The following is a 17477-nucleotide window of genomic DNA, read 5'->3' on the forward strand; positions in this document are numbered from 1 at the left end:
ATTGGAAGTTTCTGGACTAGATATACGGATATACGCGAGTGGATAACGCGATCCACGTGGAAACACGATACAGAAGGATACGAATAGGAATTATTGATAACGTGGCAATAACTCGGAACACTAAAAGGTCATGAATGTTTAACGAAACACCGATAATATTTGGAGGCGGAGTAGGAGGAAGAGGAAGAGAGCGGGAGTTTCGACTATTGCTTATTCTGCGATAAAACTATCGACTTTCGAGGCGCGTTAATTTTACACCCGCGTGTCAGAGTACGCGAACGGTGCCGGTAGCCCGGATCGCTGTTTTTGCGCTGGCAGTTCCGCGGTGAGAGAAAACGAAAAATTTCGACGAAATGCAATCGCACGACGGCGTGAATATATAACACCGGATATATGTACGATTTCCTCTTGTCTACCCCGGCATGATCGCGATGCGCCACGCCGCGTACTCGCTGCCACGCCTTGCTCGTCGACTTTTTCCTGCAAAGTTCGCCGGGGAGTTAAAAGATATTGCGCGGCCGTCTGGTACTGAAAATAACGAGGGATGCGTTTGCAGTAAATAATTTGCATGCGCCGTCCGCTCCGCGTACGCGTAACGTACCGTTGAGAAAATGTGAAAACGCGTGGTGTCCTTTACTCATAAAAGAATCATACACCGGATTATGCATTAGTAACATTAATGACATAAGTGCGCGTTTATGCATTATTTTAAGGATTCTAATGGAAATGTCGCCTGTGGATTCTGAATTTATACGTATAAAATGCGTTATGAGGTCGAATCGACGGAATTGGCAGTAAAATTGCGGATTCCGCGCAAATGTCATGCGCACCATGCAGCACGCCAAAGATTATAGAGATATATACCATTCTCTTGAATTCCTCATAAATTTGGGCACAATGGTATAAGAGACAGAGAGAGAGAGAAGAGTATCAAGTGTAGCGGAGCTCTTTCTTAGTGCGCTTACAACGCGATTCTATCTCGAGCAACACCAACACTAGCGCTTCATTAACAATTAAATCACTTTTCGCAACTGTTCTTTCGGCAATTTTCTTCACGACGGTGTGAATCGATTAGCCTACCTGCGAGCGACCAATACCACACACGGTTCTCCTCGAATTCATCGCGAAAATATTTGATGTTAAATTAGATCGGAAATGTGTGAAGGTATATAAAGTTCGCGCGAGGGGACGCGGCATTACGCGAGCGCTTTATGAATGTTTAATGACATTAGAATATTCACGGGCGCTGCCACCGCGCTGGACCGCGCCGGGATTTCCACATTACCTATTTCGCGATAAAACTTCGCTCCACGTCACAACCCGCGCTCTTGGCTGCGTCCAACTTTCGAGGAGCATTAATTTCACGCCTCAGTCAAATATACGACCGAATGGTCGGCTGCGTCTCGCGGTGTGCCGTTTTTACTGCAACGGCGACCAACGCTGTTCCAGTAGATATACGAAAATCCGTCGCAAATCCGTCCTCCAGTCACCCCATTCGGTGTCGTGAAATTTCATCGAAACACCCGACGCGGGAACGCTTTAATATTATTATATCGTTGCGCGTAGGAATTTCCATGCTTGAAAAATGAAACGTAAACGTCAAATGCTTGTATTTTTCTTTGCGTACATGTACACTAAAATTATTTTTTTTTTTTGATAGTCAGGGCGTATTATTATTTCTTTTCAGAATTATTGCGTGCTTGTATTAAAAATTAGAGTGAGAATTTATTAATAATCTCGTGAAAGTTTTAACATATTTTTTTGTTATCATCACTTTAATAGGTTTTTACATTTGATAATATAACAAATGAGACTTAGTCGATAGGTATATTATACAAAATATATTAATTCTAATAAATCGAAAAATTCAATTGTTTCTTAAGTGGCGTTAACCCTCCATGTGTACACATTTACTTTTTATTGGTTACATTTCATCGATATTTCACACAAGTACAGTTGATAGCGTTGCATCGCGATCTTTGATAATCGATAAGTCATAAAAATTAACCGAGAAAGAATTTCCTGTGTGAAAGTTCGCGGTCGGTATGACTCATTTTTAACACCAATAAAATTTGTCGAGAAAGATAAATGGAATAAGACGCGTAAAGACTGAACTCGCGTCGTAAAGAAGAAAAAATTTATTACACGTCTATATAACGAACTTTTACGAGTCAGAAATATGAGTATATGAGGAGCTAAGGTTACTCCCTGATAATTGATAATTAAACAAAATAAAATAATGGAGATAAAATCGTGAAATTGGCATTATTTCCGTCAAAATAATAATTGGGTAATATCGAAGCGCGTGACGTCAAATGTGAACGATCATTGCTAATATCATTTTTGTGCTTCCCTATCGCTTTAAAGAAACAAAGTTAAAATCTAGTTCTACGCGTCGACAAAACCGTAAGTAGCGATTTTTACGTGTACGAGCTGGACTTTGTGAGGCGAACTTTTGCTATTCAGCTAACGCTATCGGGATCGAAGTATCGCATCTCGCTATCGAATATGCCAGGCTATTGGAATTTCTTTGTAACTCCGACATGAACTTCTAATTTTATTGTTCTTTGAGATTAGATAGTATAATGCGACAAAGTCGTCGGCGATTGACAATATCGTGCACTCGTGCATCCCGAATACTTAACGTCACGTAATACTTAACGTTATGCTGATAAATATTACGCTGCATGTTTATTCAGCTTACCCAATATTTTGCGCAAACGTACGTTAAATCAATAATCCCAAATTTGTCGAAAAAAGGGGCCCATACATCTAAACGCGTGCACACGCATGCATATTTTATTATGCAACGCATAAATTTTATTATACAACGTATCGAAATCTATATCAAATATTTACAAAAATATAGTGCGGGGACTTTGCGCGAGCTATCGCGCGACAAAAGCAGATAGAGAGCGCGTAAATAAATGTAATAAAATATCTGCACCATACGAGCTCGACGCAACGTTCTGACAATTGTATAATAGTATTTTTAATTTCACGTTGGTGTTATATTTTTGAAAATTATTTTATACATGGCATTTGTATGCCACATTCGAATATACTAAAACATCCGAATTTTTTTTCTTTGGAGAGATTTCGATTCGCGTCAGCACAGCGCCCTTTATCCGCTGTAGAATCTTGGATAAAATCCCATCGTCGTCGTCGTCGTCGTCGTCGTCGCCGCCGGCCACTAGAAAGAGAGAAAGAGAGAGATCGTGATCAGCGTCATAATATTGTCTCGCGCGTGTCACCGGAACGCGACCTCGCCGCTTTTAACGTCCAATTATCAACCCTGAAATGATTTCGCGCACCACTCGCGCTCTTAGCTTCCGCAATGAAGGACGGAATATTCATGAGGCAACGAGAGCGGCCGATCCTGTCAAGTCTTTTATGCAAGTCGTTCGACCGAACCACTTCACGATCCTTTGTTTAAGCGCGATAATTATTAATGGCATTTCGCTATCGTCCGCTCTCCACCGCCCGCCTGTTCCACCATCACTCGTCACCCATCGGTGTCCCTGGCAGACAGTCGAGTTCCTTCTAGGCACTTTGGAAATAGAATACGCGAGTTTTCTAAAGATCCTCCTCTGTCGGATGCCATAAATTATGGGCCTTAGAAAGTTTCGAAGAACAATGCGTTCCGCGAGAATGAGAGAGTTAATTGAAAACTTTTGCGTTAGAAACTGGAACTGGACTTTGAACGGAAAGCCTATACGTATGCTTAATTGGCAAATCGATTAACGTTTCGTACAATAGTCGGTTGTTCCGTCAAGTTCCGTGTCCGCGTGTAATTTCGTAAATGTGCTGCTCTCTTGAAAAGGAAAGCGATCGTAATAACATTACCATTTTGAAAATTTTGCATCGTATGTTATTAAACGTGCGTTCTTTCTCAGTTATTACGGCTGAGAATGGAATTGGAGTTGGCGATAATATTTGGTGGTTTATTGGCATACAAATTGCGCATCAATCGATTTCGCCCAAGCACATACGTGCCATTATTATTCAAAATGGAGGATCCGTCACATCCAAAACATCCGATAACAGTAACGATCATGTATCACGTGATTATCTTGGCGAGGCTGCATAGAGGCGGTCTCACAATATTGTTAATAAACAAAGCGTGTCGTGTATCGATGTAATACTATTTAATAACCCCTTAATTCGGTAAACGCGAATCGAGTTCCGCGTAGTAATTCACGGATACGGATGTATGCGCAAACGATACGATTACATAAACGAGCAGATATGCGTAAACGGCTCTACAACGCTGCGCTACCGTAGTATTTAATCATTCCCTTATCCGGCAAACTCAAATCGAGTTTCTCGCAGTAATTCGCGATAGAGACATATTCGATAACTACGTAGAATGGCCATGCGCGATGAAATTAACGGAGTGTATTATCCCGAAATGTCTATTCCCCGCGTTAGAATGACAAATTAAGGTCACATCGGGAACAAAATAGGAAAAGGAAATGAAATGAGTTTAAATCTTTCATTACATGTATTATAAAGTTATTTTATTTCTATAAATCATGATACACTACGTGTGAACATTGGGCCTATAACTTGCGTACGATTTCAATTTGTAGAGAATGCGTGGATATCGAAGGGGGGAAGTAGAATTAAATTCTACTTGGGATAATATCGAATTGTTTATTCCCATGGTGACTTTGCGTCACGGGCGAGACTGGAATAACTGTTACGATCAAGATACGACGTGCGCGGTTCTCCAATTTTCATCATAACTTGCGAACTCTGTGGAATCTCGTGACACAAGATCGCATGTGCGAACCCTATTACGTGGATAACGCGCAGGATGGCAAATGGCATGCGCGGGGTCTCGTCGAGATCGTTCTTCGTCTTCAAGTGCTTCTCCAGGCAACTTTACAGAGGCAGAGGCCTGGAATTTGCCATAGACACACACACGCGCGCACGCGCCATACATACCACACTATACACCTACACACATCGCCAGATCAACTTTGAAGTAGGAACGCGCAATAGGGGAATGCCCGTTGTGGAAGGTGCTCGCCGTAATTTCCGAGAGAGATTTTATTAGCCGTACGAGCTTTTCGCGAACAACGTAATGAATTAGCAAGTAATGCACTTAGTTGAATAACATGGTGCTGTAATATCGTTGTATTATAACACATCATTTTGAACTCTTAATTTATTAAAAGGATACGTGTGAAACATCACGTGTTCTCTTTTACATTAAATGTCAATTCACTTTATGAAAGCGATAAAAATAGTAATGAATACGAAGAAACTATTATTAAATTATTAGAAAAATAAATATGCATTTATTACGAGGTGATAATTCATCGCGTTATTTTGGAAGCTTTTGTTTCCACGCAAGTACTTTTGATCAAATTTCACGGTTCCAAGAATATGATTGACACACGTGTTATAGTTTCTATTTTCATAGCGGTGCCCTTTCACGGGCGACCTCCTTTAAATTGCTAACCGACTATCTGTCCCATTTTAGCCGGGGTGAACAGGCGCCCCTGTCTCGTTCGCAAAACGCACGATCGATCAATACTTTGAAAACCAGTAGAAGCGTGTCCTCGAAGGCCGTGACAGGAAAAAAAGTAGTACCGATAACGAAAAAGTCGACAGGGATGGTAGCGTGGTGGCGGCCGTGACGCTGGAAAGGAAAAAATGAATTATGCGAGAAATCGAAAATGCTGGTCACGATGGAACTCGGAGGTATTGTCCTGGCATCCTCCCGCTCCCTTTCCTCGTCTCGCGTTTCTGTTTTCCCTTTCTTCCCGTCCCTTTTTTCCCCCTCTGAAAAGAGGACGAAAGGAAAAGCGCAAGAAACGCGCGCGATATACAACATGTGCACTGCGTAGGAATCTTACGAGACGTCGTTTCCTGATGGATTACCTATTTCGCGCACTTCTATCGCCGTACGGAATTGGTCCCGGAAACGTGCATTCATAGCGCTGCCGACGGACGAAATACGCTTCCGCCTTGAATTACCAGCATCTATCCTCACAAACGTTCCATAAATCTTTATATTGACGGATCCCTTTACCTAAGAATCCTTCGCGTAAAAAAGCCCCACATAGATCTGTCGAAAAAAAGTTGAAACAAAAAACTTGACGTTTAATGTCACTTAACCAATCTATTCTCTTGTTTTCACTGAAAATTTCTATTTTTAGTAAGTAGAAAGAAGGTATCGGAAACATTACAAAAGCCGACTGTACCGTATCGCGATTTTCGTAAAGTACGTCGAACTCACGCTCGATTTCAGCAACAAAAGCATTCTCGATATGAAAGGAGGAAAAAGGAAAGATCAAAAGAGAGTGTATGATTTGAAAAGTTAGTACGGGGATAATATAGTGCGCAATCTCATCTCGATAGATGATCCGTTCGCTATCTTTATCGTTCTGAAAAGTAGCCACAGGTCAAACACGTGCACCACTTGAAGCGGAAAGAATTTTCGTGAGCTGAAATCTTACAAGTATTGAAAGGATGTTCGTGCGAATTTCAGAAATCAGATTATATTTATCTTAAAATTTTCTTTACTGCATCTTGGGTACAGACACAATCTCGTCGCTAGTCTTGCAAAAAATTAATATTGTAAATAGAAAAAAATCACTTACGATAGTCATTGTCACAAGTTTGATTTGCGCAATAATTTATAAACGATTACGTGCGCGCCACAAATGACGATTCAGTCTTGTGTTAAAGTAGTAGTAGCATTCTCAAGTCAGCCAGTAGTATAACCAAGGACGTGCACGACTGTCGCAAGTAGTAAAAGTAAGCAATGTGCGCGTAAAAACTCCGAGAATCTACAATCACCGGGCGATAAAAGTGAAAGAGTTCCGGCAATTTTCCGGAAAAAGTCTCTAAGTTTCAGTTTGTTAAAACTTTTTTATTCCGAAATTTAACGTTTCCTTGAAAGTATCGAATAACTCAAGAGCTTTATTAGAAATACTGCGATACAAATCGATCATTATTGATATACAAATTTTGTAGCAGTTTTCTCCTGACGAAGACATAAAATACGACGACCTATACTTGTATTTTCTACGTTTAATAGTCAGGTTTATTTTTGAAACGTATCGAGAACTCTCGGAAAGGATCGCGGCTTTAACGATTATATCGATATTCTAGAAACGGGGCGTCAACTTCACACAGGAGATAGATTCTATAATCGATTTGTGAAGAAACGATGAGGTCAAGACGCCAATTAGAGTGGCGAACGAAGATAGAAGGCGGTGGCCGGAAGGCAGAGCTCCGTATTTTCATTTGGCCGGATCGCTCGTCAACCGGCAGTTAATCCTGGTCGAGGGACAAGCTCGGGGATGAACTAGTCGACGCAACGGGATCGTTAGTTTTAATCGTTCGACTGCTATTAGTTCGTGTCATTCTACCCCTGCCCCCCCCCTCTCCCTCCTCGCTTCCTCTTACCGACCTCCCATTTTCTCCCTCGATTCGATCCACCCTCTTGTTCCCCACTGTTGCCTCTTTGTCACTCACTTGTCGCTTCTTCCGCGACCCATCTTTTCTCTCTCGCTTCGCCGGTCGGGCTCTTCCTACCTCGTTCGCTCCTTAACTGCGTACTCCCTGGTGCCCGGGCTCAGACGACATTATCGATGGCGGGCATTAAACGTCTTTTGCCTTTTCCACCTCCCTCACTCGCTGCCATCCGTACGACGAACCCTCTCGGTCCCTCGTTCTATCCGGCCCGACGTTCTCGCCGCTGTCGTTTTAACGTGGATTTCCTATCCGGTGGCTTTTGATAACGGCGCGGCGCCTCGCCCAGCATCTTCCGCGTTACAACGAAACCGAGGTCGGGCGCCGGCGCTGAAAAATGAAGTCACTCGTGTATCCCGTCCTTGATAAGGAACGCCCACGAATAAACGCCATGTTTCCTCCTTGCGCTTCAATGAGATTCGAGTTTCGATCGAGTGAAAAACTGAAAGGCGCCGCGCCGTTACGCGACGTACGTGCATTCGCCTTTTGGTAACGTTTAATTGAAATTCGACGGTCCGATAAAATTACCAACTAAAGTTCCACAATCGCGAAAGAAACGTTTGACGTTCCTGCAGTCTGTACAAATAAAATTCGATAGATACACATGAATGACGAACAAATGGCGAACATTACGTACAAAAAAAAAAAAACGATTCCACAGAGTTGTTCACTGCAACCAACAATAATGATCATTTCTAAATTAAAATTATTGAATAATTTTATATTCTCGATTTTATCAATAGTTTATGACAATATAAAATTAGCAAATTAAAAATCAATTTGATTGACAGTTCTTTTAGAAACGTGATAAAGGAATTGTGTAAAATTTTATATAATTTGCTCATACATGAAATCGATTCGTATAATTTTATATGGAATATTTTATATGACCATTTAGTATTTTCAGATTTCTCTTCGACTTATATTACAATAGCTTCTATCTATTATGATCGTAACTTAGCATGCATAATTTATCAAAGATATACCTATCATAATACGTATTTTTGGCCACGACAGAAACTCTGAATGCCGCCAACGTCGCAGTGGACTTAGCTATTTTAAAACAGTGGGTCGGTCTCTTACAATTGTGTCAAGTCCTTTGAAAGCGTACGTGTGAAAATCCAACCGACGTGGAGAACAGCTACGTGGCTCAACGGCTACGAGCATTTTAATGCAAATGCACGTTTCTCGACTCTCATATACTTTCACTATACACTCCTACCGAAAAGACACCATTTTCTCAGTGAGATTCTTCTAATTACGTTAGTCACGATAGTTGAATTCGAGAATGAATGAGATATGCAAAACGCAGTCAAAAGTAATAACTAAAGTTAGAAATAACGTCAAGAGTGAATAAAAGGAGGATCAAATATCAATGTGCGATATCGAACTATCGTTCAATTGATTTGACCGCGTTTCTATTCTTTTCGAAGCTCGGGATCTAAAGGAAGAACAGTATCAAATATTTAACACTTGTCATAAAAGATTCAGTTTTACTGTCTACGACGCAATGTCTATCCACGTATCTATATGTGTTACACTCTATACACTTGGAATAGTTTGCGTTACGCCGAAATAAACATTCGCCCGGAGCTTTCTACCTTGAAGAGCATCTGCAATAACAATTTCGCGTTATGAAAGGCCGTTTGTATCGTTTTCACATTAGTTACGGTAATTATCCTTTCTCGTTTCGTGCAATCCGAAGGCGAGCCAATTATAGCTATCGTGGCTTGGGAATCTTTTCAAGGATCGATTTCTCGATATAACTAGGCATATCCAAACATCGTCCAGGTGGTTCTTAACGTGCCGAGCGTCAGAGCGAAACTTGAGAAGTATTAATCCCGCCTCGAGAGAAGATATCGAGAGCAGCCGGTGCGCGGGAGAAGCCAGGAAAATTACACTGGCTAACGCAAGGTAACGGAATCTTAATCTCGTTGGTCCCACCGCGCTCTCTCTTTGCCGATAAAAAGAAGAAGCGAGAGGCAGCTTGCCCGACGAAGACTTGACAGGGACAGCAGATGGCCATCTCGCAGATTTTCCACCTGGCAGCCCCCGCGCGTCCCTAGGGTGTAATTTCGGTAATTTAATTTCTCGGCTTAATAGAGGAGTCCGGAATCGCGCGGAGAGACGAGACAGCTGGAACGAAAAGAAACGCAGTCGACACGAAGAGGAGAATTACAACTGGAGAGAGGGGTGAGGAAGGCACGAAAGCGTCACGTCTAAAAGTTAATACTTTGGGAAAATTAGTATGTCACTTGCAATAAACTAGATGCAACGAGTGAGAGAGAAAGGAGAAGAGAAAAAAATTAGTAATCGTTATTTTTTAATTTTTAATTATCCGCCTTTCGTAAGAACGAGTAGCAATATTATAAATTATAAGAAAGTTATTAGTATTGGGGGTACTGACAAGTAATGTCGTTTTTTTTATAAATAAATATAATATAAACAATATGTAGTTTTGTTATTATAATTTATTATTTATTCAATAATATAGTTGTCATCATTTTTTATGATTTATTTGTTTAATGACTTTATAATTGTTTTAATTGCGGAGAAGTTAATTTACAATTAGTTAATCAATTTTGATTGTGAATTATAACAATGCTCGACCGCAAAACAGCGATACAACAAAACAGACGTAACACAAAATTGGCGAATTAGGATGGGAAGTGCTTCCTCATCCGTATTTATCTCGTCGAATTATTTTCCGATATCACATCGATGTACTTCTCACGATGAAAAAACTTTGAAGAGCAAGTAATGTTCGAATTGCCTTATCCACATTTTTCCAATCAAAACTAGTTAGTTTCTTCGAGAGAGGGATTAAAAAAAATCAATAAATAAATGGATGACCATGTAATGGAGAAAATAATGGCTATTATTGAATAAATAATATTAACAGAATTACATATACTATTTACATTATATCTATAAAACGATGTTACGTTCCGATCACTCCAATATATTCTCAATAGAATCTTGAAATTTTTAATCCAATAGTAACGCGTTATTGTTCGCTGTCGGTCGCGCAGAAGCAAAGAAGAACTCGCGCAGCAGCACAACGGTGCTTTTATCCGATACGATATCAAATACGCTTTCGTCGCTTTGTATAAATACCATTACGTATAGAGCATAGGAGGAGTTGCTTTCTCACGAGAGAATAAGTTTCTATATTCCGCACGCGATACGATCCACGGCTTGCGCAAGCGGTATATCGTCAGAGAAATGATTACTGACACGCGTAACGGAATGTTCGCTATTGCCGGGATAAAAGCTATCCTTTGCGCTCGCTATCGTACGGATAAATCTCTTACATCTGTATATATCTACGATATGATCTAGTCGCCGCTAACGCTCACGGCTACTGTTATATATAACCGCGTCGCTAAAATAAACGCAACGCGAAAGGAGACACGGAAGGGGTGGTCGCGGTTTTTGCCCGCGACGAGCCGTCAGCTTTAACGATCGCGTAGGAGAACTATCCGGGCGCGCGTCCTGATTTCATTAACGGTTTTAAATACGGCCACCGGTAATTTCAGCTCGCGGTGGAAACGCGACAGTAAACGGTCCTGGAGAGAAGGAGGAACAATTTCCATGATTAAGAGGATAAACATTTACATTTTTGCGGCCTTTCCCCTTCCCATTTTACTCGTAATTGAGTTCCATAAATCACTAAATACTCTCCACCTGATTTATTCAGTCTGCAAACCTTAATTTTCCCAGTAGACTTTAGCGTTTTATGTAGCGCGATTGACATAGCTTTTATATAGCATTGACATTAATTACGATGTAGACTCGACATTATGACGGCTGCGCGTCATTCGGATTCCCCAGGGATTAATATAATCAGTGGGTTCGACATATCGTACGCAGAAGTGTAATAAGCGGAGCATTAAATTTTTGAGTATATATATTGCCGATAAATCTGAGGTAATTATTATTCGCGCACGGTCTATTCCATGTGAGAGAAACCCGCCAGCGCGATGTCTCAAAGTGTCGTTTTTTTTTGTCAATAATAAATTATCCACATAAATTGGAAGCGTCTTTGAAACGGATACGTTCAAAGCCTAACTTTGTAATCCGATTAAGACGGGCATACTTGTCTCGTCCACTTAATGCGCCTCTGACTAGGTTGGACGACTAGTTGGCTATTCCGCGTGCGATACGTCCTCTGTAGCGTCGACCTCTGAAATATCACGACGCCAAGTCGTTGGGAAACGCTTGCGAATGATAGATATACGATGCACGAACGCACCATATATTCAGGCATGCACCGGATAATCTACTTTTCCTTAATTTATCTTACTCATACGTAACGCGCGCAACCACGGTCGTGCAGTCGCACGGATGACGGGAGCGCACGTGCGCGAGATACATCGACATTCGCCCTACGCGTTCAAAACTATTGTCAGAGTGTCAAAACATAATTTATTCTATATCTTGCGTTAGGTGCGTTGTGCTGCGAGGATCCGGTATCCTCGAGAGTTAAAGATCTAGAACGAAGCATCCAAAAAAGAGCCTTTCAATATCCAACAGAGTTTCCTAGACACGCAGATGATAATATCGAATAGTAACACGTTTCTCTGTACTTTTTTTTTTAGAAAATGTAGATAAAGTAATGAAACTGTACGAGGTTGTTATTAATTTGTAATTATATAATTAAATTATGTCAAATTAAGCGGATTATTCGCGTCCTTCCCGATCCGTCGTGCCGCGATGCGTATCGTAAACGTGCTACTATGATCCAAACAGGCGTATTCGTTTATTCCGCGTCATTCAACGGTCGACAATGACGCGCGCGGCGCCGACTAGAATAATAATGCGAAATCACGTCGATTCCAAACTTGCAGGTACTTTGTGCGTACTATCTGCATGACGTCGCATCAAGTCCCGTATTGCGCAGTTGTCTATTGCTCCATTCGGCTCTGTGCGGATCGATCAGAGATATCTATAAACCCTCTGCTTACGGACGTGCATAAATCGCATTCCAGTCGCGTTTGCGTGCAGCACGCACCGTCGATTCGCCATCCTGCGGCCGACGACTGACAACGTCGACGCGACCGCATCGTCAGGTTAGTATTATTAAACGATTCGGGCCCTGCAAACGGCCAACGAGTACAAATTGTACGCGCAGATTGCAGACGTCGCGCTCACGTAAAATTCGCCCTGCGTGAACGGCCCCTGTGCTAACGCCGCTGAACCATCGCTCTCTACGTGCGCGTTTTATTAAACGCTATGTCGAGCAATATCACCGAAATATAAATCGGAATTGCCCTCGCTGCCGATTGTGCCGCGAAAAATGCGTAGAAATGTTCGAGATTAAAATCAGATGGCGATAGGACGGCTGCCTAAATATCGCTCTAATGCTCTAATGCGTCCTGCAGGCGCGCGGTCCGTCTGCCACGTAAAACCGCTCGCGATTCGTTGTGTTTCCGCTAAAAAGCCTCGATAACCGCGTTCGCACACGCATATACGCGCATGCATATTTTTTTCGCAGCTGCACAAATTCCATCCGACAGTTCCGCTCGGTGACGGAAAGCGGAACCCGATGCACCCCGTTTACTCTGCACCGTTTATTCTGTTACGTGTCAGTTGTTCCCGAATAACGGATGAATGTTTTCTCGAATAAAGTTTTCATGATGCCCCAGCGATTCGGCGGCGATGGCTATCACCCTACTAGTTATCAATATTAAATCGCGCTTTGAGATGAGCTTCTCGTCACGCTCTATTATGGTCGCGAGAGAAAAGTTGCCCCCCTTTCTCTGTCTCTCTCTCTCTCTCTCTCTCTTTCGTTCTCCCTTATTCTCCTCGATCTCGTTTCGGCGGAACGGCGCCATAGCCTGGCGATTTGAATAGCACTGATTGACTCCCCATTATCATCACCCGGCTCTCCGTTAACATGATAATACGCATTAGGATGGTGCCAAACCGTACGTCTCACTCTCGACGCCCTCTCCCTATTCTCTCCCGTCGCAATCCCCGTATCTGCGCACAAATATGCACAGCAGGAACATGGAGAAACGTGCATCCTGCCGTTAAGAGAAGCAGACACGAGAGCGAGCTGAGACCTTCGATGTTCGCTACGTGTAAACGTTTGCCAAAATGGTCAACGACGCTGATATTATCGTGAGTCAACCTTAACGAGCTGGTGGACCTCGTTCGCGATAACGGTTGGTGTGTAAATTCCATCGTTGCACAACGTCACGTATAAGATTATGCACAGCCAAGGATTTGGGATTTCTCATTGCGAAGAAATTGAGAAATTGCATTCTCTAGTCTTAACGCATTTTATTGTTACCTCCTCACTAATAAAAAAATGACGAATGTGGTGCGACTACCTACGTACTGAAATTACGAAATAATTTTTGTAATAATATACTTTTTGTAATAATATACTAATTACTCTGTAAAATATCTTATTCCGTATGTTCAACTTTTAACAATATTCCGATCAATTCGCAATAGATTTTCAAATATTAAAATTAATCAATACAATAATATTTTTAACTATTGTACATGTTGATTATTCAAGGAAAATTAATGACCATTTTCTACCACATGTATTAATGGGGGATCTAATATTAAAAATATTTCGTGATTATCGCGTAATCGTTTCGATAATATCAAGACGAAATTAACACTTGACATTGTCTTTATCGCGTAACAACGCCGTAATATAGCCAAACCAGAACACGATACACCGGCAATATAGTAGTACACGCCGTAAGCAGGATTGCGATCGTTTACAAGCCTTTAGCATATTACAGGTTAACGTACTAAATGGCGAATCATATTCGAGTTTGCAAGCAATTACAGTTCGCAATTTGTATGTGTATTATGAACAACATACAAATTTATCTTAATGTAGCTTATAATTAATTCATTTGCGCATTCAAAATTTTCGCCTACTAGACCGGCGAAAATGTTGCGCCGTTCATTTGCATATAAAGGTAAACTGCGGTAAACCACGAATCATAATAAATTTCAATAAATCATTTCCTACGCCATTACGTGTTGTAACGCATAATTATTTCGGAAATTTTTTGTTAAAAATTATAAAATTATTTTTAGCCCAGTAAAACGGCCGTGGATAATATTTTATAAATAGGTTACTCCGTGACTTATTGACTCGTATGCTCCGCAATTTGCATAACGTAAACTTGATTATATCATTTCCTGCCTACGAGCAGATATCTATCTATTGACACTGTGCCACCATCGGCGGCGGAATCGCATAACGGTTCGTACACGTCACGCTAACGTTGAAATGTAACTAATTAACATCTCTGGTACCGTATCACTCTTGATACGTGTGCTATTCGTAGATGGAAGATGACGTGAACGCTCGGATTCGGCTGCGGCCTCCGACAAGGAAGCTCGCGCTGAAATCGTAATATCGTTGTTCGCATCGGAAGATCCCAACATGATAATCCTTGCCTCGCGTTTGCGCGAGGTCATATACATCTAATGAATATATCACTGTCGATGATACATACGTTCGCCCACTGCGTAGGGATATCTTCTTATACCCCGACGCGACGACGATGGGGTATAAGAATGCAGAACGATCGGTCACGAGTTCTGCACTCTTTTTTTTCTTCTTTTAAACTTTGGTTGATTCTACGCATAAGCGGTGTCATAACGCCGATCGACGATAAACTGTCCTCGGTGAAAAGTGATGCACCCGGAAAGCGATGGCGGACCATGTAAATAAGTGCACACGTACACCTGCGAATGTGCACACGACTTGTCCGGAAAGAGCACAGCACCGTGTAGGGGATGAAGGAGGACGATAGAGGAAAGGACGGGATGAGGTATGGGATGGGTTAACAACGTGATCACGGTTCAAGCACTCCCGCAGGATCGCCACATCAGCTGGCCGACCCACCCTTTCTCACCATCCTCCATCCAGCCTCTTCTCCATCCGGTATTTTGTCGTCCCTCATCCCCTTCGCCACGGAACAACCCTTGTGCGCTATCTTTCTCTTTCTCTCTCTCTCTCTCCCCCTGTCGGCTGCGTCAGGCGCTTTTCGGGATACACTCTCTCGTCGTGGTCTGTCAAGATAGACCTCCCTCTTTCCCCGCGATCGTTTTCATCGATGCATGCGCGACGCGCTTATATGCACGTGCGAACCTGCCATGTGCAGATCGCCGGTCGTCGATTAACAGCCTCGCGCAACACACAGGCGAAACATCTCGCGGAAACGCGCGCGTTTGGAAAAATGACGGCTCTCTACCTGTTTCGCGAATCGTATTTTTCGCGTGATGTTCCTTTTTTTCCTATTTCATTTTTTCTCTCCACTTTACGCCCTGTCATTTTTTTTCACTCGAAATATCGCTATTCTTGCTTCGATTTCCGCTACGCGTAATAACGATCGTCCCGTCACGATGAATGGCCGACGCGACCATCTGATCGCGTTAATCGCGCGCCTTAATTAAGATATCGCAGTATTTGATAGGAGATTAACGAATCGTTTGTCCGGGGAGATGGAAATATATATTCGCTTCTGCTGTGCGATATTTCGCACGAGGATTATCTCGCAATTTTCTGACATTATTAAATCACGCGTATATTGACATTATGAGCCGTTAACTGTTAAATCTTGTCAGCTGCCACTCCGTGCATCAAGTCTACGATTATTATTTCTGAAAGCTTGATTGCGTAAACGATTCGTCCGCTTTAGCGTTAGGCATCGTATTTAGTGTCCATCAACGTACTACAATATATCAATTATCCACTTTGTGTTCTCTCTCTCTCTCTCTCTCTCTCGCATGCCTCTCATTCTCTCTAAATTTTTATTCTCGCAAAATTCGAAAGTGATTACCCGCTCTGCACGCAACATAATGCAACATTGACGTCAATATCATTTATAGAACGTACAAGTATTTGTAGCGCGTATAATACGTTTGCGCAGCGGGGGCGTGCATGTTTGGTCGGCATTTATGCGTAAACATAATGAAGTAACAACGGTGCACCGCGATTTTCGTCATCGGCGTAAACGGCCGCATAAGTCATTTATAATGAAATTTCTCGATTGTTTTACAGCCTAGTAGCGGAGTTTGCCGGAGTGTGCATGTTAATTGACTTCATCATTACCACCGTCGGGCATTAAGAACCGCCCCGTTCCGCGTTCGCAGCGGGCCAACGCGTTTTCGCCGCGTCAATCCGAAAGTACAAGCGAGATTTTCTCATCGGTACTTTGGAAGTACCCTGCACTCGATCTCGCGAATGCAATCTCATTAGTCTAATGGATTTCGATGCTCGAGACTGTAATCCGCTATTTTTTGCGTGCCGCGGCACGGAAAATTGGATAATTTATGGCTTTGAAGTAATGAAAGGGAATTTAACGTGCGGGAGAAGACTCGCGCTCGCGGGACGATCCGACAACTTTAAAAATCGACTCGGACTCCGCGTGAACGCGGAGAAAAACAAGAAGAAAAAAAGGGGCGGGGGAAAGGAAGAGCACCGCGAATGGCGGAAACAACGACGGAATCCGGACAATTCAGGAACAACGCAATTACTCTATCACAATAGACCCGCGGACTACGACGAGTTCTCTTGGCACGGCGTCTTGTACGAGCGAGCAAACTCGCGAGTTCGAAGGAGAAAAGAGGACGTTTTGATTCTTTTATCTTTCAATTAATCGTCTGAGAATATTGGAACTGTCGAACGCTCTCTCGAAATGTCCAATCCATACGACGCGTATTGTAAATTAAGTGAATGTGCGACTTTAAACATATTGCCTGATGAATATTACATAAAAATTCATATGAATGCCCTCAACGTTTTTATTTACGTTGGCACCTCGCACATATGAATGTATGTATGCACATATATTGTATATTGGTTTTTATTAACCACATAATTTAGAATTTAATTGCGTACCGGTGACGCTAACGTCAACCGCAATCGCCTTTTACATATTTTACCGTTTTCGTTAATTAAGCTCTGTGCGCGCGCGCACGCAAGCTCGGCGAATAAAACG

The sequence above is a fragment of the Solenopsis invicta genome, chromosome 3 (assembly GCF_016802725.1).
Source record: "Solenopsis invicta isolate M01_SB chromosome 3, UNIL_Sinv_3.0, whole genome shotgun sequence".
In the NCBI taxonomy this organism is placed as follows: Eukaryota; Metazoa; Arthropoda; class Insecta; order Hymenoptera; family Formicidae; genus Solenopsis; species Solenopsis invicta.